This window comes from Suncus etruscus, chromosome 8 (assembly GCF_024139225.1).
Source record: "Suncus etruscus isolate mSunEtr1 chromosome 8, mSunEtr1.pri.cur, whole genome shotgun sequence".
NCBI classification, from domain to species: domain Eukaryota; kingdom Metazoa; phylum Chordata; class Mammalia; order Eulipotyphla; family Soricidae; genus Suncus; species Suncus etruscus.
Genome location: NC_064855.1, coordinates 67,158,090 through 67,183,395, shown reverse-complemented (window position 1 = coordinate 67,183,395; position 25,306 = coordinate 67,158,090). Strand labels below are relative to the sequence as shown.

The following is a 25,306-nucleotide window of genomic DNA, read 5'->3' as shown; positions in this document are numbered from 1 at the left end:
CAGATTCCAGGATCTTTAATACAGAAACATCATACCAACAACAGAGACTGTGTAAAAAATAAAAGTGTAATGGCACTACAGACAATGACTTGGATTGGACAAACTAGTTTGCCTGGAGCTTAGAGTTGGTCTTATGCCAGGAAACTTCAGGGGTAGGGTCTCCTTGTATTTAGGCCAAGGCTTTTTCTTTCCATGTCCCTCATATTTTGGTGGGCCTATGCAAACAATAATTGCCACTCTAACACCGTTTTTACTGTGCTCCTTTGACTCTAATCCTTAAGAAAAACAATCTACTTAAACTTCTGAGGTTATCTTAAACTAATATGCATGTGCATGGAAATGTAAAAAAATACTTTGCCTTCAATGTTTAAGAAGTTACATAAAATTTATGTCTTTAGAATCCTTTGTGTGCTGCTAAGAAATATTATGTATTACAATCTGGGGACTTGTGGGACAAAGTAATTGTACATGGGTTCTGTTTTATTTTTCTTAATGTTCTTTGGCTGAAAGTTCAAAGTTCAGATATCAACAAGGGGATTTCTGAGAATTCTGTTTATTGTGATTGTCCATCCACTGTAACTTTACCTTGTCCTCTTTCTTTGCATTTTGTTTTCATAATAAAAAATAAAAAATTTAAAAAAAGAAAGACGGTTTGTTGCCAGGGCAACTAAGCACTGATTACAGGACAGGAACTTTGATACCATATCTCCAACCTCCAAGGAAAGGAGAGAGGCTAAAGATCAAATGCAAGCACCAGTGAGCAGTCATTTAATCAATCCAGAATTTTGATAAAAGTCTTTCCCTCTCTCTCTGACTTATTTTACTCAGCATGATCATTTCCATGTCCATCCATGTATAGGAAAATTTCATGACTTCATCTCTCCTGACAGCTGCATAATATTCCATTGTGTACATGTACCACAGTTTCTTTAGTCATTCATTTGTTGAAGGGCATCTTGGTTGTTTCCAGAGTCTGGCTATTGTAAATAGTGCTGCAAAAATATGGAACACTTCATGAATTTGCATGTCATTCTTGCACAGGGGCCATGCTAATCTTTTCTGTATCGTTCCAATTTTAGTATATGTGCTGCTGAAGCGAGCACTAGTATTCAAATTGCTTTGAACTATATAACTATCAGTCAGTGTCAGGGAATGACTTGGAGGTGGGGGAGACCTCATTCATTAACAATGGAAGCAAAATTGTAGAAAGGTCCTTTAAAAGATGACCATGAGCAAAAGACTCAGAAATGGGGCACACCGAAAGTATTCTGGGCCTAATTGGTTTTGTCCAAAAATATTGTGGATCTGGAAAGGAAGATGTTTTAAAAGGACCATTAAGTCTATAAGGAAATTAGTTGACTAGAGAGTTGGACCTTTGAATAAGAGGGAAATTTTGTAGATTTTCTTATTAATGCTATTGTCGGCAAAGATAAAGGCAGATTAACATGGGATCCTTAAAGCAGAAGAGAGGGAGAAAAAGAAATAGGTGATTAATAATGGGCCAATTATAGGAATATATGGAAGTCCTGCATTATTTTGTGGAATTTATTCATAAAAGAGAAATAAAATCTATGCTGTCACTTTTCCCTTGAAAATGTCATTGTAAAGTCAGAGTTCTTATATTCCATGATGGTGATATGTGAAAGAAAACAGACAAACCTAATACCCCTTTGTGAGTTCGCCCTTTTAAGAACAAGAGAACATTGTTGTTCTGTTTGGAGATGAGGTTTGGAGCTTATGAAGGAGAAAAAGAACAGGTGCTTGGGACCAGAACAGGGGTGGCGAACAAGTTCGACACAAATAGCCAAAATTTTAAACTGTGAGAGTCCGAGAGCCACACCATGCAGTGACCTGCCAAAACAAACAAACACTCACACAAAAGCATCTAATTTTAACAATAATATATTCAACACATATTGCATTTTGCCATTTTGAGAGAGGGTAAAAATCTTGTTCGCCACCCCTGGACCAGAAGATAGTACAGTGTTTATGAATCATACTAGGAGTTAATTCCCACCATCATGGTCCCCCAAGCATCACTAGGTATAACCCAAGAAACCTCCAGCACCACTTGGGTAGTCCAAATAATCCCCAGCACTGCACAGGTATGATTTTGGAACCTCCAAAAATGCCAGAGTGGCCTAAATAATCTCCAGCACCATCCAAGTTTGACCAGAACCACAATCTGAGGTCCTCACACTGAACTGTCTGTCTAGCCCAGAATCATTCCCTAACTTCTGAGCATTACTCAGGAGCCATTTTCCAATGAATATCATTCTTTATAATAACAAAATAATAGTATAAAAAGTATAAAAATAATAGTATAAAAGTGCCCATCAAAAACTCCTTACTCCTTAATTTTTTATTTTTAATCAATTTATTTAAGCACTATGGCTATAAGGGGTTGGAGAGATAGCACAATGGTAGGGGTGTTTGCCTTGCATGTGACTGACCCAGGACAGACCTGAGTTCGATCCCCGGTATCCCAGATGGTCTCCCAAGCTTGCCAGGAGTGATTTCTGTGCACAGAGCCAGAAATAACCCACGAGTGGCTTCAGGTGTGGCCCAAAAAACAACAACAACAACAAAACCCAAACCAAAGAAACAAACAAAAAGCATCATGGTTACAAGATTGTTCAAAACACAGTTGTTTTTTTTTCCCCACAGTTACAAAGTTGTTCATGATTGTGCTTTAGTCAGACAAAGAATAACACACTTCACCAATGAACATTTCCTATCCCCAATGTTCCCAGTTTCCCTCTTGCCATCCCCTCTGTCTACCTCTGGAACAAACATTTTTCTTCTCTCTTAATTTTTTTTTTTTGGTTTTTGGGCCACACCTGTTTGACGCTCAGGGGTTACTCCTGGCTATGCGCTCAGAAATCGCCCCTGGCTTGGGGGGACCATATGGGACACCGGGGGATCGAACCGTGGGCCTTCCTTGGCTAGCGCTTGCAAGGCAGACTCCTTACCTCTAGCGCCACCTTCCTGGCCCCAATTTTTTTCTTTAAGATACAGTAGTTTGCAATATTATTACTGAAGGAGTACCATGCATATCACTTTACCCCCTTTCAGTACCCAATTCTTGTCCAGAGTGATCATTTTCAACTTTCATTGTCATAGTGGTCCTTTCTCTGACCTCACTGCACTCCCCCCTCCCACTATTTGTGGCAAGCTTTATACTATGGACTGGTCTTCTTAGCCCTCATCTCTATTGTCTCTGGATATTATTACCATACTAATACTACGATGTTTTCATATATCCCATAAATGTGTGCAATTATTTTATGTCTATCCCTCTGACTCATTTCTTTCAGTTTAATACTCTACATATCTATCCCATTTATATAGTCAAGTGGCTTGCTATAAAATTAATATGGAAAATCCATGGCTTTTCAATATACAAATAATGAAATAGAATAAATATATTATGGGGCTGGAGAGATAGCACAGCAGTGTTTGCCTTGCAAGCAGCCGACCCAGGACCTACGGTGGTTGGTTCAAATCCTGGTGTCCCATATGGTTCCCTGTGCCTGCCAGGAGGTATTTCTGAGCAGATAGCCAGGAGTAACCCCTGAGCACCGCCAGATGTGGCCCAAAATAAAAAATATATATTTAAAAAATTATATTCATAATTGTACCTCAGAAAATCAAATACCTTGGAATCAATTTAACTAAAAAGGTAAAAGGCTTATACAAAGAAAACTACAAAATACTGCTTCAAGAAATTAAAGAGGATAAAGGAAAATGGAAACATATCTCCTGCTCATGAAATGGGAGCATTAATACCATTAATATGGCAATACTTCTCAAAGTATTGTACAGGTTGAATGCAATTCCCATATGGATTGAACTAGATCCAAAGAACTAGATTGAACACTCCTGAAATTTATATGAAACAATAAACCTCCATGAATAACTAAAGCAAACCTTGGTAATGGGAGGCATCACTTTCCTCAACTTCAAATTGTCACTATAAAGCAGCAGTCATTATAAAAGCATGGCCTTGGAATACAAACAGGCCCTCAGATCAGTGGACTAGGCTTGAATATTCTGAAAATGACCTTCAGTTATATGATCAATTAATCTTTGATAAAGGGTCAAGATATACAAAGTGGAGTAAGGAAAGCCTCTCCAATAAGTGGTGTTGGGAAAACTGGTCAATTACATGCAAAAAAGGTGAACTCAGACCTCTCTTTAATGCTGTGCACAAAAGTTAAATGAAAATGGATTAAAGACCTTCATATAAAACCTGAAACCATAATGTACATAAAGGAAAATGTAGGCAGAACATTCCATGACATTGGTGTGAAAGGCATCTTCAAGGATGAAACATCACTGGCCAAGCAAGTGGAAGCAAAGATAAATAAATGGGACTACATTAAATCTAAGAAGCTTTACACTTCAAAGGAAATTGTTACTAGGATAAAATGGCTACTCAGAAGTGGGAGAAACTATTTACCTAATACCCATTTGATAACAGATTAATATCTAAGACATATAAGGCACTTATAGAACATCTAACCCCATCCAAAAATGGGGAAACAAAATTAATAGGCATTTTCTTAAAGAAGAAATACAGTTGGCCAAGAGGCACACGAAAAAATTCTCCACATCATTAATCATCAGTGAGATGCAAATTAAAACAATGAGGTATCATCTCACACCACAGAGACTGGCACACATCACAAAGAACAATAACAATCAGCACTAGTATGGACTCAGGAGAAAGGAAAGCTGCTGGTGGGAATGTAGACTGGTTCAGCCTTTTTGGAAAACAATATGATATTTCTCAAAAAAAAAAACCCTAGAAATTGAGCTTTCATATGGTCCAGTAATACCACTCCTATGTATATACCCTAGGAGCTCAAAAACGCAGTGCAGAAAGTTCCTCTGCACTCCTATGTTCATCACAGCTCTATTCACCATAGCCAGAATGAAGAAACAACTCAAGTGCCAGAGAATAACTGAATTTTCATATGGTCCAGTAATACCACTCCTATGTATATACCCTAGGAGCTCAAAAACACAGTGCAGAAAGTTCCTCTGCACTCCTATGTTCATCACAGCTCTATTCACCATAGCCAGAATGAAGAAACAACTCAAGTGCCAGAGAATAACTGAATGGATAAAGAAACTGTGCTACATCTACACAATGGTTTACTATCCACTTATTAGGAAAAATAAAATAATAAAATTTTCTTTACTCCTTTATATATTTTCCAGAACATTATCATTTCAGAGTCCCCAACCAACTCTCTGATACAGATATCCTTGATTTTTAACATGTTATTCTAAAGAAACTAGTGGTCAGTCCCTTTGGACTCTCTCCCTGGTCCCAGCTTAAGAGAAGGTTTTAGGAAATTAAAATACAGGCCTGCTAGGCCATACCAGGAATTCAATTTCCTCTCTGGACCCAGTTTCTGAGTATTTGCATCAGCCCATCCAGCCACAGCATTCCACAGTGTCAGGAATGTGTTCATAGAAGAGAAGGAGGAAGCCCAGGTGCTACCAGCATTCCTGTAGCAGAACAGAAATGGAGCTTTAGTGTCAGATCCAAGAAGTACGCCTAAGTCACCAGATTCCGATCTAACCCCACATGTCTTGGGCCAGGGACTCCAAGCTCCCAACCCACCAGTTCCTACAACTTTATTATAGCATTATAACCATTAGACTCCAGGCCTAATGGTATAGAAATAATCCATAAAACACTAATTTTACACAAGCCAAATTAAAGAAGCCAACATTTGGGCCAACATTCCTAACTATTAACAGCCAATGAAGCACTTGCTTATTTATTGCTTAATCGAGAAAATGGATTATCTTCCCAAAGAGACAGATTAAGGATGCTTCAAGAAATAGTGCTCCTTTCATAGTCTCTTCATAGGGTGAAAGTCTGAACACTAATACAAGCATAGAGAGCCTCACCAAAGTTCATCAAACCCTTCCCATGGTGGCATAGTGTTAAGGTGAAAAACAGTGTGTATGTAACCTCCTTCTACTTAATTAATGTTCCAGGACATAGCGGTTGAACCACATCCCAGAAGTTAAAGTATTTAGACAGTGTTGAAAAGCCCTAATTTCAAATATCCTGTGCCTTTGCCCCACAAATATTTGCTCAAGTTATAATTTGAATATAGAAAATGTGACTGGGCAAACACAGATCCACTGTATTGAGTAGTTTCCACTGGGCCTGGCTTTAACGGTCAGGCCTAAAAAGATCTTTGTGGTGCCTCAAGTGTCCTTCAGATGCTAACAAAAAGCCAGCATTAATCACTGGCCTTTGGAGGACTTAAGCAGTTTGTAAAGTTCTGAACCTCTGTCTTTTTAAACACACACACACACACACATGCATGTACATTCACACTTGCACAATCACAGTGGTGTTCCCAGAATGACTGAGTCCAAGTAAAAATGTTTTGGGGAATCCATCACTTGGAACTTTTAGTAGTAACAATTTTCCTCTTATTTTGATATTTTTTTCCTTTTAGAAAAAAAACTTGTTTTTCCACATCCAACCTGCTGGATCCTGTCCCAGAAATACAAAAGAGGGTGTAAGGGTGTATTTACAACAAGCTTCAGCCTTAAATTTCCTCTACACTTGGAGAAACCAAGAGTCAAATGTTCAAATCCAAATAGGCCCAGACAGCTTCCACAAGGAGCAGGTTTAGCTGTTGGGACATTCAACTGACCCCCAAAAAGATGCCCTTCTTTTAACACTCAACACTGTTTTTGAGAAAAGATTATTTTAGCAAAGCTTCACACCGACAAGCACAAGATAGCTTGCTCAATTACCCTTCTCTGAGAACCATTTTTCTAAGTCTTCTGTTTTTACCCTTTTGCATCTATTATTTAGCTTTTCTTTGTATTATCACTTAGAATTTTTTACTTTATGTTGATGCTGCCTCGGGTGAGTTTACCATCAATAATCATAGCATCAAGATGTGAGTTGAAATTCTTTAAGTACAGCTAAGAGTTTTATTTCTCTCTCCCCAGGTCTAGATGTTTGCATTAGCATTTTTTTTCTCCTAGCTGGACAAGAGGTTGCTTAGTAACCATTCTTATCAATGATTCAGATTCCCTCTAGATTGCCTTATATGAAAATAACACGTTGGTACCTTCTATTTCTTTTTCTATTTCTTTTCTTCCCTTCCAGATGTGATATAAAACCCTTTTGTAAAGGTCACCTGAGAGAAATATACTTTCATGTATAAGCACTGCATCTCACTATCATTGAACTTAACTGAAAAAGATACCGTTGTTAGTGTTAGACTTCAAATAATGGGACTGGGAGCTGAAGAGTTAGGATTTAGGACTAGAGAGAGAGAGTTTAATAAGCTGCACATGATTTGCATACATTCAGGATGGTGAAAGTACATGGTCTCCCCAATCACTGCTAGATGTGACACACACACACACACACACACACACACACACACACACACAGCCAGAAATAGCACCCTAAGAACCACCAAGTGTGACAAAAAATAAACAAATAAAAAAACATACTGGTTCTTAAATTTCAGTATACACTGGATCTCCTGGAGAGAGAGGGAGGGAGGAAGGGAGGGAGGAAGGGAGGGAGGGAGAGAGAGAGAGAGAGAGAGAGAGAGAGAGAGAGAGAGAGAGAGGAAAGAAAGAAAGACAGAAAGAAAGAAAGAAAGAAAGAAAGAAAGAAAGAAAGAAAGAAAGAAAGAAAGAAAGAAAGAAGAAGGAAGGAAGGAAAGGAAGGAAGGAAGGAAGGAAGGAAGGAAGGAAGGAAGGAAGGAAGGAAGGAAGGAAGGAAGGAAGGAAGGAAGGAAGGAAGGAAGGAAGGAAGGAAGGAAGGAAGGAAGGAAGGAAGGAAGAAGAAAGAAAGAAAGAAAGAAAGAAAGAAAGAAAGAAAGAAAGAAAGAAAGAAAGAAAGAAAGAAAGAAAGAAAGAAAGAAAGAAAGAAAGAAAGAAAGAAAGAAAGAAAGAAAGAGTTTCAAGAAAATCAGAGGTTTTATTTTTTCTTAATGCTATTGGAGTTTCATTGTTGTATTTATTACTGTGTTGCTTTTCGTGTTTTTTTGTTTGATTATTTTTCTTTTTCTTTTTTTAGTATTGTTGCTATGTTTTTCTTCCTTTCCCCCTTTCTTCTCTTAAACAGATATTTATAGCCACAAAAAGGACTCCTCCATTTTTGCTTGTTTGATTTTTGCCCCCCCTTTTTCTTTCTTCGTTTTTTCTTCTTCTTTTGTTTTCTTCTTTTCTTCAAACAGAACCACATAACTTGCACCACCTTGTTCTGCCTCTCAAACTGAGAGGAAAATAATGGAGGTTACCAAGATCAAACAGTCGTCTGAACAGTGACTAGAAATAAAAAATGATCAGATTTAGGTACCAAATCCAAAACCAAGGACAACAGGATCGATAACGAATGTACAACAAGCTAGACACAGAGGGGACCACTTACACTAGTAGCCCGAGGAGCAAAGGAGGATATGGGATGCATGGGGGGAGAGGGAGGACAATATAGGTGGTGGGAATGCCCCTATTCAATGTCAAATTTTACTGTGAATGATTTGTAATCCACTTTGGTCAAAATAAAAATATTTATTAAAAAAGAAAAGAATAAACATTCACTTGCTCCATATTAACAGAGCTCATAGTCCTCCATTTATGTCAACCAAATCAGCTGAATGAATGCTTGATTGTTCACATATCGCCTTAAGGAAACTGCTCCAATGCTTTTTTCCATCCACACACTCAAGTCCTATCAGGGTCTTGAGGAGCCTGCGTCAGTTCCTGTATCTGTGTGCCATGTACACAGATGGACTCTGGTGATAACGTGTGGGTTGTGGCTCTCAGGAGACACATTCAACACAAGCAAGAGCATGAACTGATAAGTCAAACCACAGCAAGGGAAAAACAAGGGCTTCCTCTTGCTTTCCCTGAAGCTGGTATGTCATTAGCTAATATCACTCATTCTGAAATCACAGGGTTCTTAGATACTGCAGCTCATTGCAATAAACACTGCTTGATATCTCCATATCTGGAGACTTCAGGATTCAGATAGTCTCCCTGGAATACAGTATAGCTGTTTAGTTTACAGTGTAGCTGTGCATCTATGACATCAATCCTATGACTCTAAGGGAGAATTCAACTGCTTCCTGGAATAAATTAGAACATTGTCTCCCTCCTATAAGTACCAATCCAAACAGACCCAGAGGGCTAAACATCACTTTCCTCAACATACCCAAAAGAAAGTGTAGAGAAAGACCATGAGAGCAAAAAATATTCTCAAGTTTACAGATTTGTGACTCTTTTCTTATCTTCCCTAAAGAGAAAACTGAACCATTCTATTTAGGGTATTTTAACAATAAATTTAGGAACCATATGAGTCAAAAAGCTGGAGCATTACGCCTGTTATGTGAAAGGTCCCAAGTTCAATTGCTGCTTCCCATGGCTTCTAGAGCACCATAAGGTTTAGCCCCAGGTCTCCTGAGCACCAATAGGCCTGAAATCACCAGGTCTAGAATTCCCAGAAGTGGCAAAAAGTAGAATCTAGGGAAGCCCTCAAAATTTTTTAGATTATTAAACTCTGGTCTTTAATGAGATACTTAGAAAATAGATATAATCCATCATTTGGAAGCCTTAGAGTAGACACTTTTCATATGGTAGAAGTACCCTGGTCCTTGGGAATATCTTCATTAATTCAAGGAAGATCTGTAAAGTAGAGCAGAAAAGTGTTGGAGTCCCTAGCATGCTGGGAAAGAGTTGTTCAAAAAAGATCTAGATTCTTGGCTTTATTTGAAGAAGTCCCTTCACTACAAACCTACGCTGAGTCATCATAGCAAGAACCTAGACCTAAAAGAATTTCGTTTTTCCAAGCAAAAATAAAATCTCTCAAGAAACAGTTACCTGGTAAAAATGATACTCTTCAAAACATTGTTATCTGCTGTTTCATAACTACTAATGAAAGGAAGACCAATCAGTGTGAGGTTGCCCATCGAAATGCAAAGGAAATTCATTTTGGATTCCCTGGGAGACAAATCTGAGACCTAGTTCCTTCACTCCCAGCAGTGTAGCCTCAGGACTAGTTGCTCAATATGTGCAGCTTAGTTTCCTCATCGGTAAAATGAGGAGAGTAATAATATCTCCCTCATCAGGTTACAGGGAGGATCAAATTCAATAAGCTGATGCTGGAAAAGCATCACATATATCCACTCCACCCTCTGAACGTGCACACTTGCACAAGGAAAGTGAAGTCAGCATTAGCCATCATCTGTGTCTGCAAGGACACTAGATCCTGGGTGCTTCAAGCAAATTTCTCAAGCAATTCATTGCAAACTGGTGGTAATAATAAGGAAAAAAATGGAGGCATAGAAACTGGTAGAAATAAAGCTAGGATAGGCCTGAAGTATTCCTATGTGTGACCCAATAAACGAACCCCCCCCAAAAGAAACTGGTAGAAATAGCCTACCTGTTATGTCTTCTAAAAATACAATTCATATGGTCTCCCAAAGCTAGGAGTGATTTCTGAGCACATAGCCAGGAGTAACCCCTGAGCATCATGGTTTGTGACCCAAAAATCAAAAATAAATAAATAAAATACAACTCATAGGGAACTTAATTGATATTTCTTAAGTATCATTACTACTTCTTAAGTATTATTAACATGCACCAGACTACCCTTGGTGTTATTGGACTATCTAGTATCACTCTGTTCTAGAAGAGACTACTACTATAAATCACACAACTGTCTAACTATATCAACAATAAAATGCTAAGTTTAAGCTAAATAATAATTCAGTGAAGAAAGTAGATAAATGAGATTAGTTACACATGGGAAAAGCTTTTGAGGGTGGTGAGATGGAAGAAAGCTTTCTCTTATCCTCATTCTCTTTACAGTTGACTCATAAACGTAAGTACCTCTTACAGATATTTTTGTCATCTTTATCTTCTCTCGCTCTTTTGGACTTGTGCAGAAAAGCCAAGTTTTGGAAAGCACCAACCCCACCTACTTTATATCTGTTTCTGAGCACTGACATATGACTGGAAAAAAAACTTTCTGCCAGGATCCCATCTCACTTTAAATGTATGACTAATAACTTCAGAAGATCTGCAGTGCCTTCAAGCAATCCTACCATATTCCCCTCCTATTTCTCTCTCTCCATCTGGCCACCACAAGGCCACAAGAGACACTTCTTCACAGGGATCTTAAAATATCTGTACATATCAATGCATTTATCATCTTGGATTATAGTTATCCTTACAGTTGAAGTTAGCTCAGTGTTCAGCACACAATAGGTACAAGAATGTGGAGAACTGAAATAACTAACAGCAAGATCTTGGACTTTTGGTGGTGTGGAGATGATATATCCATGTAAACCAAAACCATAAGAGTCAACACAAGTTAAGACACTAGAATGCGTGGGGCACTTGTGTTCCAAACTAGCATAAGTAGCTGTCTTTTAGTTTGCTAAGGAGGGAGGATGGGGAAAGGGAAGGGACTTTGGGTTACTGGTAGAGGAACAATGACATTGATAGTGGGTTTGAAGTTGAAACGCGGAATGCTCAAAATTCTGTTATTAAAAGTATTGTAAATAAATCAAAGTGCTTAGGGCAAGAGTGACAGTACAGTGGATAAGATGCTTCCTTGCATCCAATAAACTTGGGTTTGATCCCTGGCATCCTGGATGCCACTGCCAGAAGAAATTTCTGAGTGCCTAGCCAGGAGTAACCCCTGCACATCACTAGGAATTACCCCCAGACCAAAATAAATAACTAAGTAAAAAAATGTAAGTGCTTAAACGTTTGAGGCATAAATGAAGAAATGATTTGATGAACCAACAAAGTGAAGAGGAAATTCATTGAATAAGCTAGATGACCTACAGCATTACATGATGATTTTTTTTTTACTTCTGAATCACTTTTTCCCAAAAAAGAAGCCCAAATGGCTATGTTACCACCTAGATTTATTTGTGCAGCAATTGGCAAGTGAGTTGGATATCATTTGTTTAAAACAGAATATATCTCATATGAAGAAGTTTTTGAGTATGGAGTCAATGAAATCTTAGAAGAAGGAAGATAGGAGGTCTCTGAATTTCATGCTTTCAATCTATGTAGTCCCACCAGGGAGTGGTCTTGGCTTTAGAACATTGTTGTTTGTTATTTGGGTGGATCTATTATGATATCAGTAATTTTAATATCAAGCAGTTTAAAAAATTAAAAATAAGCTAGAAATAAAAAATATTTGACTTTTAAAAAGTCCATTATAGGGCTGGAGTAATAGGGCACCAGTAGAGTGCTTGCCTTGCACGCAGCTGACCCAGGGCGGACCTCAGTTCTATCCCTGGAGTCCCATATGGTTCCCCAAGCCAGGAGCAATTTCTGAATGCATAGCCAGGAATAACCCCTGAGCATTACAGAGTATGGCCCAAAACGCAAAAAAAAAAAAAAAAAAAAAAAAAAGTCCATTATAGTATTTACTTTCAAATACTTTTTCGGACTTGACAAACTAAGAATCAGAGGGAATGAAGAGATACATGAACCCAAGTCAGGAGGTCAAGGCCTACCAACTCTCATGTGTGCTGGCATAAACCAAGAAGTACAGTGAGTTTTCGTTCCAGACAGTGGTATTCATTATACCTCCATTCCCCATTCAGAGGCCTGCCTGCATGAGCTCATGCCTGGAACAGCACTGTGCTCCCTGGGGGGCAGGTCTGAGCAAAACTTACACTGTGCTAAGCAGTCCAGCAATAGCAAGAAACTAATGGTTCCAGGGTCATTTTTTTTTTTTCATTATAAACCACTCCAGACTTGAAGCAGCCAACATTTGAGAAATTAGGAGAGTGTCCTAATACAAATAGAAAGTTCAGCACTTGGGCGGCTGCATTTTACTAGAAAGAATGTAAAATACAAAACAAAACAAAACCAAAAAAACCCCCACAGTTTCTCTGAGCCAGCCACACCTTTGAATTTGCAGTGGTGAGTAGTTGTTATTCATTTAAAATTAAATAAACCTTTTATTCTGTACCAGTCAAATAATTACTAAGAGACAGATTCTGCTGGGCTGGGGCAAGGTATATGAAGGTGATTAGACTGGGGCTGTAGGGCCCTGACAGAACATTAGCCTTGCTTGTGTAAGGTCCTGGATTCAATCACTAGCATCAGGAAACAAAAATGAGTGGTGATATATATATGTCAGTTATCAATATTTTTCATTCTTTTTCTAGATGGGAGTAAGTTGCTTGAGTCAATAAGTCAAAAACATTTAACAGACTACATGAGACTTGTGGAAGTATGTGCTGAAATTGAATGTAACATAGACAGAGTCAACATATCAGATCAGCTCCCAGGTGAGATCCATGGACCTGCTAAACAACTCTAAGATTTTACAACTGGAGATTTGGGCTGCCTTATTATCCATCAAGCTCAATTAATTCAGTGATCTACTTCTATTTGCTTTAAGAGCAGAGGAAACTTGATGAAGTGTGTGTATGAGTGTGTGTGTGTTTGTGTGAGTGTGTGTGTGTGTGTGTGTGTGTGTGTGTGTGTGTGTGTGTGTGTCCTGTGAGCATATGGAGATTGTGCATGTATAATGTAAGGAGTTTGATTTTTTGTGTGTGTTTTCTGGGGAACTTCACCCAGCAGTACTCAAGCTCAAGGGTCACTCCTGGCTCAGAACTCAGGAATCACTCCTGGCAGGACCATATTGGATGCTGGGGATCAAACTCTGGTGAGAAATGTTCAAGGCAAGCATCCTACCCGCTGAGCCCCTGGGAGTTTAAATTTTTTTCTTTTTTTTATTTTTTATTTTTCATTCTTTTACTTAAACATCTTGATTACATATATGATTGTGATTAGGTTTTAGTCATGTAAAGAACACCCCCTTCAACAGTGCAACATTCCCACCACCAATGTCCCAAATCTCCCTCCATCCCACCCCACCCCCACCTGTACTCTAGACAAGCTTTCCAGTTCCCTCATTCATTCACATGATTATGGTAGTTCTCTGTGTAGTTATTTTTGTAACTGCACTCACCACTCTTTGTGATCTGGAAGTTCCAGCCCTCCTCTCATTGTCTCTGAGGATTGTTGCAAAAATGACTTTTATTTTTCTTAAAACCCATAGATGAGTGAGACTATTCTGCGTCTCTCTCTCTCTCCCTCTGACTTATTTCACTCAGCATGATAGATTTCATGTACATACATGTATAGGAAAATTTCATGACTTCATCTCTCCTGACAGCTGCATAATATTCCATTGTGTATATGTACCACAGTTTCTTTACCCATTCCTCTGTCAATGCAGTTTCACGTATATGAGATTTTTCTGCTACACTCGATCTATATTGCCTCTAGAAGTTAGAATCTAGAAAAACATTGGTTTTAATTCTTTGTCTGTAAAATTCCAAGTGGGAAATGATGCTAATTATTTCATCTCACTGAGGTTTTATTTCAAATGGTGGTATATTTAGAGATAATACTATCTACCTCAACTGGCTGTCATTGCCATTAAATATCTAAATATCTCATGCAGATATGTGAAAAGGCATAATAAATACTTTATGTATAATGCATAAATAAATGAAGAGTTAGTGATTGTTCAAGATTTATGACAAAATGAATCAGCAACACTCAATGGCCACATGATGAAAAAAACACTTGAGGGAGAAAGTTATTCTGGCTTTCCGAAGGCATTTCTGGTAGAAGATGAAGCTCCCTGATTCTGACTACTGATGTTATAGAAAGGAGATTCAAAACTCTTCATAAATTTCTTTTCCAGCTTGTTTCTGCCCTGGGCCCTGGGCATCAGACAGCATGATTTTTTTTCTCTTAAGTTGTCTAATTCATCAAATAAAAATACAGAATTCCAAATAAACTTTAAATTTTATATACATTATAAAGAGCTTTTTATTTTTATTTATTTATTTATTTATTTATTTATTTATTTATTTATTTTTTGGGTTTTGGGCCATACCCGGTGATACTCAGAGGCTATTCCTGGCTATGAGCTCAGAAATCTCTCCGGGGGCCAGAGAGATAGCATGGAGGTAAGGCGTTTGCCTTTCATACAGAAGGACGGTAGTTCAAATCCCGGCATCCCACATGGTCCCCCATGCCTGCCAGGGGCGATTTCTGAGCATAGAGCCAGGAGGAACCCCTGAGCGCTGCTGTGTGACCCAACCACCCCCCAAAAAAGAAATCTCTCCTGGCTTGGGGGGCAGTTTGGGAGCCAGAGGATCCAACTTCAATCAGTCCTTGGTCAGCTGCTTGCAGGGCAACTGCTCTACCACTGCACTATCACTCTGGCCCCTATAAATAACATTTTAGTAAACTTCTGTCTGCATAGTCTTTGGGACACAGTGTAAAGGAGGGCTTGCTTTGCATGTGAAAATCTCAATCCCCAGTACTGCATGGTCTCTCAAGAACACTCAACTGTAGCCTCAGTGGTATCTGAGCATTGCTAGGGGCAGCCCCCAAAAGTTCTTATTTATGTGAAAATTAAATGGAATTACATGACCTATACTTCTTTGCAACTCAAAAACCTGTACATAATAAACACACTTAATACAAAAAAAAACAACAACAAAATGTTCTAAAGAAATTTATGTATACTTCTGCTATTTGTTACACACAACTGGTATTCACTAGTGGCATAATACACCCTATAAGCATAAATACTGTCTCATCATTAATCTATCCTCACATCAAATGCCATGAAGATCCCAGGAAATCTCTTGGCCACTCACCTTGATCTTTTGTCCTTCAAATAAAAGACAACTGCTTCCAAGTACTGTGACAGTTTGTAGTTTGGGCCACTGCCAAGGCCAGAGGTGAACACTGCTTCAAAGCACCCAAAAATTTTAAGTGGCAGAGACACAAAGGTAAAAGACAAATTAATTAACCTACTGGAACCTTCTTTTCAGAGAACAAGAATAGCACAGACTCTTACAAAATTAAATACATCGTTTCACAGTTGTGCCTGATAACTAATTTGTGCTTCAGTGGATAGAAGTAGAGGTATATTTGGTTATGCTCAAGACACTCACAACACAACAAAAGCATTTTGCAATAGTAAACAACACACAATACTCTTTAATGTTTATATCTGTTTGTATGTTTATTTATGTGGGTATATAAGCGTGGTTTTACTAGAAGATAGCCTTTATTTAAGGTCAGAAATAGATAAATGCTTTTCTACAAAAGAGAATTTTTCTTCTCAGTTCAGTGCTAGAACCTGAGGAAGCTATACCCTCTGGCCTTCAGTGTTGAGAATTACTGGGGCTGCTCTGACAGTGCTCAGGAGGCTTCTTATGCAGCACCCAGAAATGTTTAGAATAGACCATGAAGTACCGGAGATTGAACAAAAGTTGATAATTTGTGCGTTAAGCCATACTCTAACTCCCCTAAACTAGGAATGTTCTACTGAGAAAAGCTGACATACACTACTATATAGATCTAAGACACTGAGTATGATACTTGATTAATATACAGTGAGATGACTACCAAAGTAAGTCCAGCTAACATGTATCTGCTCATAAAAAAAACAACAAAAGTAAGAAGAAAAGAAAAAGGGAAAAATTGTCCTTGTCATAAAAGCTCTTAGGATTGACTCTCAATAACTTCCCTATATATAGCATAGCAGTATTATTTATAGTCATGCTGCTATCATATCATTTTGTACTTATTTATAGTACAACTAGAATTTTATATCTTTGACCATCTTCTTTGAATATTTAATTGCTTGTTTGTTGGTTTGGAGGGTTGGGGCCACACCCAGTGGCACTCAGGGGTTACTTCTGTTTCTGTGCTCAGAAATCGCTCTTTGGCAGGTTCAGGATGTCAGGATGGCATGCCGGGGATAGAACCAGTGTCCGTTCTGGGTCGGCCATGCAACAAGGCAAATGCCCTAGTGCTGTGCTATCACTCCAGCCCTGAATATTTAATTGAATTCTATTTTTCAAAAATTTGGGGCCGGCGAGGTGGCACTAGAGGTAAGGTGTCTGCCTTGCAAGCGCTAGCCAAGGAAGGACAGCAGTTTGATCCCCCGGCATCCCATATGGTCCCCCCCAAGCCAGGCAATTTCTGAGCGTGTAGCCAGGAGTAACCCCTGAGCATCAAACGGGTGTGGTCCGAAAACCAAAAAAAAAAATTAAATAAAAAACTGAACTCTATGTAAATACTTTTTCTTCCAAGTTAAGCTATTCATTACACATATATTTTGTCTCCTAATAGGTAACTGTAAAGTTTGAAGAGGAAAATCATTTTTAAAATAAGCACAAAATTAATGTAAATGCTTGTACTAAATTTAATTGTAATAAAAATATGTTTCCATTTAGTTATCTTAAGATAATTATAATCTAGAACTGGGGCAACAGCTCATCAGTATAGCTTACGTTATAAATGTGTAAGACCCTGAGTTCAATCTTCAGCACCACACGCACAGAAAAATGTGATGTGCCAAATAATCACAATCTGTTTTAAATCTTTATATTACTACCAAGTGAACATAAAAGATGACAAATTTTTATTTTTCCATAATAATTGAGCTGAAATAAAGCAAGAAAAATAATATGTGTAATAATTATCTCATAATCTATTATTATTTAAGCTTCTATTATGTATCCAAACAATGCCAACTCATGGAAAGATCACCCAGACATGTACAGTGATAATTAAATTGTCATCTTTAATATTATGCCAACTATTAGTCAAGTAAAATCTATATCTTGGCACATATTTTTAAATGGTGTTCCTAGTTTTTAGGCTTTAGGGATGCAATGGGTTTCATTTAACCAGTGTATAGACTTCATGGATAAGTTTTCAACCCACTCTTGCAAGTTCTTGGGCCTCTCTGGCAGTTGACAAAACCTAGATGAAGAAGGTGATGGGAAGATGCTTTCTGTACTCAGAAGAAAGAGAAAAATGAGACAGACCAGCAAGCAGGCTCTTAATTGAAGTCTGTTGTGGTTGTTAGAAGAGTTTGAATCACAGTAAATTTCTGTTGGGCAGACAAAGCAGGATTACATAATAGAGACTGCAGAATTTAGGGATGCTCAAACTGGCCTTTTGCATCCACACCATCTATACTATAGAGCAGGCTCCTCCTTGAGGCACCTTTCCCCAATAAACTAAGAATATTTGAGGCTCGAGGAAACTTTCATTTTTTTGTTCCTAGCAACTGGAGTGGTGCCAGGCACACCATCACTCAATAAGTATTTATTATTTGAACTAGACATAATCTCACTTGAACTTTAAAGTAGCAAACAGAAATCAATATACTACTATCATCTCATTTATGTCCATGAAAACCAGTGTCTTAAAGTAGTTCAGTTCCCCAATCAACTGGTTAAGCCTTATTTCTAAGGGTACACACAGTACATTCTGAGTGTTGAGGGTTATATATACTTTATTTTATTTATGTATGTATGTACATTTCTATAACTGTGAATTCTGTTTAAAGGAAAAAGAAACAAATAAATCATTTTTACCTTGCAAGCTCTGAAGCAATTATCAGACACTGTGGAATACTCTTTGGACAGTGAGAATTGATTTCAAGCATGCCCTGTGCAAAACACTGAGTCCGTGTCATTAGTTAGGAAATAATTACATACACAGAGCACTCAGCCCCCAAGAGTCTTTGTTTTTTGTTTGTGTTTTCTTTTTTTTCTTTTTTTTTTGGGGGGGGGTGTAATCAACCCTTTACAGGAAGCCAGTTTTCACCCAGGTAACTGCTACAAAATATTTATTCAAGGAAGAGAAACATTCCTTAGCCTATCAGGAACATCCCTGCTGGATGACTTCACCCACCTCATTACCATTTACTAGAGCCAGCCATGTAATTACCTTCCCTGAGGAATACTTCCTGTTTCTGCTTGCTCTGAAGCTCCTGCTGACATTCTGAACTGCACTAGGGGGTCTTGGGAAAGAGAATGTGGAGTCCAAGGAAAGAGGGAGTCTGACTCAAAAGCTCAATGAGCCTGACTCACAGCCCCAGTGGGTGGGCACAGAGAAATTCAGAGCCATCCTGAAGACTTAGGACAAGCCTCAACTAAGGGAATAGTGAGGGACTCCTCAGTCCTCCTTAAAGCAGGTCCCAGATGATGTGATGGATGAAGCATTTTAAAGAACCCCCTGAGGCTTACCCATGTGCACCTCTCCATGAACTTCCCCATATCCCTCAAAATCAATCAGAAGCCTCACAGATTTAGGGGCAGCCTGTACAGTGCTGAATACTGAGGTAAACTCACTTTGTGCTTTATGTTTGCTTTTGTATTCAAAGCACAACATCCTGAGGAGAATTTAGGATAGTCCTTCTGAAGAGCCCAGCTCTGGTACCACATTTGCCTCTTTATTGCAGCGTGACCTTTAACCTGTTGTTCAACTTTCCAATCTCACCTCATCACCTATGACAGGCATTTTGCAATTTGTTTCTGAAGTTAATGGTCTTTACTTCAGAACTATTGTGAAGGTGAAATATAATACAGGGTATGCTGAGGGAAAAGCACCCATGTGTGGTATAAATCTGGATCATCACCACACATTGGCTCGTGTCTCTCTTTATCTCTTGGTCCCTGTGAACAGGGATTTTGAGGACCTGCCCAGAGAATGACAGCTTCCCCATCATTAAGGAGTGTTGAAGACTGGTAAGCACAAAACTCAGGCGCCACATGTTCAGATTCCGCCCAGGGCCAGGCAGGTACACATGAATGCATGCAGCATGCAGATTGGGGGCTCAGGCCCACAGGAGAGTTCTCATCCTATCTAGCAATCTCTGGGGGAAAAAAAAACTTCACTACATTAGTTTCTAGCTGAGTGTCACCAATTATCCAGTGTCCTTTTCTTAAGAAAAGTTAAAAATCAAGAGATGGGAGAGTTCCTTATTTTCAATTTTGGAGTGAGAGACGAAAGAGCTCATTTAAAGGGCTATAATGTAGGTCATGAATCAGGCCTCTTGTTTGATCTCTGGTTCCACATGCCCCCTACTCCCCACCTCACAGCACCAACAGAGGTAGACCTGATAGCCTTCAGCATTTCTGGAATCCAACTAGCACCACATTATCTAGCCCAATATAACTAGGTCAAATATCTTAAGGAATGACCCCCAGAGCTCATTATCCCCGTTTGGGCACACCTCATCCAGCTAAAAAAATGTTTAATCAAATTAAGATACAAAAATAATGTTTTCCAGTTCAAATAAAATTGATCCTATTTCCCAACCAGTTTATAATTTATATTTAAGTTGCAAATGGTGCATTTCGAGTAGGTTGAGCCTGGAGGCAGGCCTGCATGTCCTGTAATCTCTGGTAGAAATCAGAGTTCTTACCACATACACAAAGCTGACATTTTTACAAACTATTACTGTGTGCCTGCATCACTTCACAAATTCCAAAACATTCCTGCACGTAAGGGTTCTTCTGATCACTGTTTTACAGATGAGGGAAATACAACTTAGAGATAACTTTCTGAAGATCACGTTTTTGTTAAGAGGTAAAGTTTACATCACTCCAAATCCATTCTCTCCACAGTACATAAACATGAAGAGTTAAGGGAGAGAAGCTCAATAAGTCAACAAATTTTAACTATTGATAAAACCTTATCGATTAGCATCATGATTATTGACATCAACTATTTGGGGGGGGGCATATCTAGCAGTGCTCAGAGTTCCTCCCAGCAGTGCTCAGGTGGCCATGAGGTACTTGGGCTGGAACCCTGGCCTCCTGCATGCAAAGCTTGTGCGCCAGCTCTTGGAACTAGCTCCCCTTTACTTGTCATCAATTTTTTTGTTTGCTTTTGTTTTTGTTTTGGGCCACATCCAGTGACTCTCAGGAGTTACTCCTGGCTATGTGCTCAGAAATCGCTCTCAGCTTGGGTGACCATATAAGACGCCAGGGGATCAAACCAAGGCCCATCCTGGATCAGCAGCATGCAAGGCAAACTCCCTACTGCTGCGCCATTGCTCCGGCCCCAACTTGGCATCAATTCTTTTTTTTTTTTTTTTGCACACATCTGGATGGCGACAATGTCTGCCAAGACCTTTGGCTGCAGTTATTTTCCACATAACTTCATCAGGTTCCTGAATGTGCCCAAACCATACAGAAAACCCACACTTTATAAAACCGGGAACAATATTTGTTATGACCTTGCAGTCCAACAGAGTAACAGGATGTGGGTACAGAAGCAATCATCAGCTCAGAGCATGACACATCTCCCATGCACTGTGCTGGCCACACCCTGGCTTGCCTGCCACCTCTCCGTGGCTCCTTACACCAGGTGAGAACAGAGGGTGGCTGGTGCAAGGCAGCTCTAGAAGGGTGAGATTTGTGGGCTCCATCTGCATTCCTGTGATACAGAGCTATCTATGCCGGAAATAAAACATCACCCATGAATGAGAACAACAGTTAGTATTTCCCGTTCACCAGATGTGCACAATTGAAAATGTTTGACAAGTGTTGCTGATGATGTGAGGGAAAAGAGAATTATCATACAATTCAGGATCTAAAAGTAAACCAATCCAAACACTGGAAACTGTTTGATAACATTGAAAATGTATGTAATATATGATACCGTGATGTAATTTGGATGTAGTCAGCTGAGTCTGGTTTGCTTGTGAGCTATACCCAGCGGTGCTCAGGGATTATTTACAGCTGTACTCAGGGGTCACTTCTGGTTGTGTTTGAGTGACCATGTAGTGTCAGAGATCCAACCTAGGACCTTAGCATGTAAACGATAAGCTAAATATGTTGAGTTATCTCTCCAAACCTTAAGTGAAAAACTCTGTTGTATGTCTATTATGCATATAAAGAACTACGTGTTTACTAGAATATTCAGTACAAATGTCACAAATAGATATAGTCACATTATGGAACACTATGTACATGTGGAAATTGGTGCACTAGATAAATCAATATTACCTTCATGTTAGGATCGTAATACAAAATGAAGTTACGATGTGTAAATGTCACCATCTTGGCAAATGTGGTATTTCTGGGTTTCTTCTTTTGTGTTGCCTTCTTCCCTGCCCTTTCCTTTCATTGTCTTTATTACTATTGTAGTTATTCTTGCCGTGATGGTGGTTGTGCACACCAGGCGCTCAACATCTATAATCTGTACTGATCATGGGAATCACACATCAGCTTTGGGTGTTTTTACACATGGCCATAGTGCTCACTGAGTCTGCACCCTATGGTGGTGTTGCTCGCATGTGCTCACCAGGGCTCAATCTCTTCAGCGAGGCATACAAGCCATGGTTGTGGTGGTTATGTAAAGGAAGGCAGCACTTAGAGCTCACATAAAGGCACATAGGTTGTGCACTTACTGGCTGTGGTGCTCACACCTCCTTCTTTGATTTGTGTTGTTAACTAGTTATTAGTTTCGTTTTTGTGGTGCTCACAGACGTTGCCATGGTGCAGCTAGAAATCACACGTGGCACCAAAATGACAGATAGCCTGACAAAAACAGAAGAGCTGTTAAAATGATCATACTTGATATAAGTGAAACACCAGGGATTTGAACTTTAGATCAACTGCTTGCAAAGTAAGAGCTTTAAGTCCTGCAAGATAGATCCTGCAAAGGTTTATAAATAAGACACCCTTCTAGGGGCTTACACTTTAAGCCAGTGTTCTCCTTCTAACATGTATCTCACTTGTCTCTGTTTCTTTACTTACATTGGAAAAGCCTTTGTTCTCTCTTTAACATATACTTTTCTTTTTCTCTCCCTTCACACTTTCTAAATAAGTTTCAACAAAGACTATATTGATTCACACACACACACACACACACACACACACACACAACCAATTAAGCTATATTATGAAGAAAGAGCAAAGGTGATGAGTTGGAAGATGCATGTTATACTCATGAAGGTGATTATATGTAGGGATGTAACCAAGTTTTCTCTGAAGAAATCATTCATTTTCTTTAAAATGATTATTAAAAACTAAGTGGGTGTGTTCCTTCAAACTAGTAGGACGTGGGATGCTATATTATCTGCTATTACTGTACCAACAAACATTTAATGCAAAATGCAAAAGGAGGTTCCAGAGCAAGTAGTGTATTTGTTTTGCATGTGGCCATCCTGGGTTCAATTCCTGGCATCCCATATGGTCCCTCATGTACCGCCAAGACTAACCAGGAGTAACTCCTGAGCATTGCAAGATGTGACCCAAAAACAAAAATGAAACAAAAAACAAACAAACTACAAAAATGAGTGGTATCAGAAACAGTCTTTTCTGATACTCTCCTTCCTTTGTATGCTCCTGGTGTCCCATGCTGATGTGTGGCCTACTGTCCCAGCAGGGCAGGCCAAACTGTCCATCTCAGGTAGGGATATGAGCAAATCACATCCTTAGGTATAATGCATCTCTGGGGTAAGTTATCCCCTAAAGTTGAAACATTACTCATGATTTCAAGAGGAGCAAAGTCTGCCAAGGACATACGACACATCCAGGAAAATGTTTTCCAACCTTAAAATAAAGAGATGTGAGAGGAAAGGAACCCTCATCCACTGGGGTAGGAATGTCATCTGGTTCAACCTCCATGGAAAACAATATGGATATGTCTCCAAAAATTAAGAATGGAGGTTTTTTTTAACCTAACAATTCCACTTCCTGGCATCTGCCCCAAGATCCCCAAAACACTATTTTGAAAATACTTTTGCATTCCTATATTTATTGCAACACTATTCACAATGGCTCAGATCTGGAAATAACCCAAATACCCAAGAACAATGAGTGGACCATGAAACAGTGGCCTATACAGGGAAACAAAACAAGTCTATAGATCATATCAAATGATAAACTCTGGTGTTGGAGTACAAAAAAGAGCATCAGATTAGCAGGCTATTGGTAAACTAGGATGTGACACAGCAGTGCCTTGGAGGGAGGGAGGGAGTATAGTGGTGGTAAGGTGTCATAACTGCACTTCAAGACCATAAATGTCAACACTACTGTAAACACATAACCAAAACTATAATAAAAATTTTAATTTGAATAAATGCAAAATAATTATGGTCTATAATGCATACAACAGAATACTACCCAGTTATAAGGGAACAAACAAAAACATACAATTTGCTGCTACAGGGATGGAACTGGGGTTGCAGAAGAGGGAGAGGGGATCATGCTGAGTGAAGTCAAGGAAAAGGAGGGAACAGATATAGAATGATCTCTCTTTGTGGGATATGAAGAAATCTAGCAAGGACACAACAAATGGCCAAAGGCAGCAGAACCTGAGAGTAAGTATACAGAGCTGAGTTTACCAAAGCAGAGTGTAAGGTAGGTGACAGACCATGACACTTTGGTGGTGGTGGTGGTGGTTGGGGGGGACACTAAAACTAGTAGAGGTTGTGGAGTTGAAATATTGTATTCCTGGAACAATATCATTAGTGGTATTGTAAATTACAGGGCCTAAATAAAAATTTGAGAAGGGTAAACTGAGAAAAAGAATCAAACTCGCTGATAGGTCAATATACAATTAAAGCCAATATTGCCCAATTGACTTTGGAAACAGACTTGAATATAAATTCTCTGGTCCACATTTACTAGGATGAAACCATCTGGCAGCACAATTTACTGGCATTGTAATATTTAACATGTAAAATATGGAAGAGAAGCCTCTCTCCTCAAGGGTCTGGGGCAGAGATGAAATAGATGAGGAAACATGACTTTGTGCCCATGCTTCCCAAATGGGCCATGAGGGTGACCAACATGTATTTGGGAAAGTGATTGTAGCCTCAGGTATAATGGGTTGGGGGCTCACTAGCCACTTAAAGAAGGTAGAATTCCAAGGAGCAAACAAACAAACAAACAAACTTTTTCTAGAAAGGAGAGGGTAGGCCTAATAAGTTTGGGAACCTCTGCTTTAGGCTTTTCTTGGGTACAACAAACACTGATAAACATGACCTTATTTCATCTACTCTAAGTCATGAAGTTCCCCCATTTTAAAATCTCCCAACTAAGGGCCTACTTATAATAATAATTAACATCTTAAAATTGTAATTGCAAGGGTTTTTTGGTTATTTCTTACAGAATACAACATAAAGGTATGTCTTATAAGCAAGAGGGTCTTGCATTTTATTAAATTGAGTATCTTGGGGCCAGAGCAGTGGCACTAGAGATAAGGCATCTTCCTTACAAATGTTAGCCTAAGACGGACCAAGGTTTGATCTCCTGGCGTGCCGTATGGTCCCCGAGCCAGGAGCGTTTTCTGAGTGCATAGCCAGGAGTAACCCCTGAGTGTCAAACAGGTGTGCCCACCCCCCAAAAAAAAACCAAATAAATAAATAAACAGAGTATCTTCTTTCTCTTTCCAATACTAGGTATAAATCAAGATA

At 39.0% G+C, this 25,306-nt stretch overlaps 1 non-coding gene across 1 annotated transcript; it reads right to left on the bottom strand.

Annotated features, from left to right (window-relative positions):
• Positions 1-996: 996 nt before the first annotated feature.
• LOC126016969 (U6 spliceosomal RNA) lies at positions 997-1,103 on the bottom strand. The gene has a single exon (XR_007498650.1). It is a non-coding gene; the product is annotated as a U6 spliceosomal RNA (small nuclear RNA).
• Positions 1,104-25,306: the final 24,203 nt, after the last annotated feature.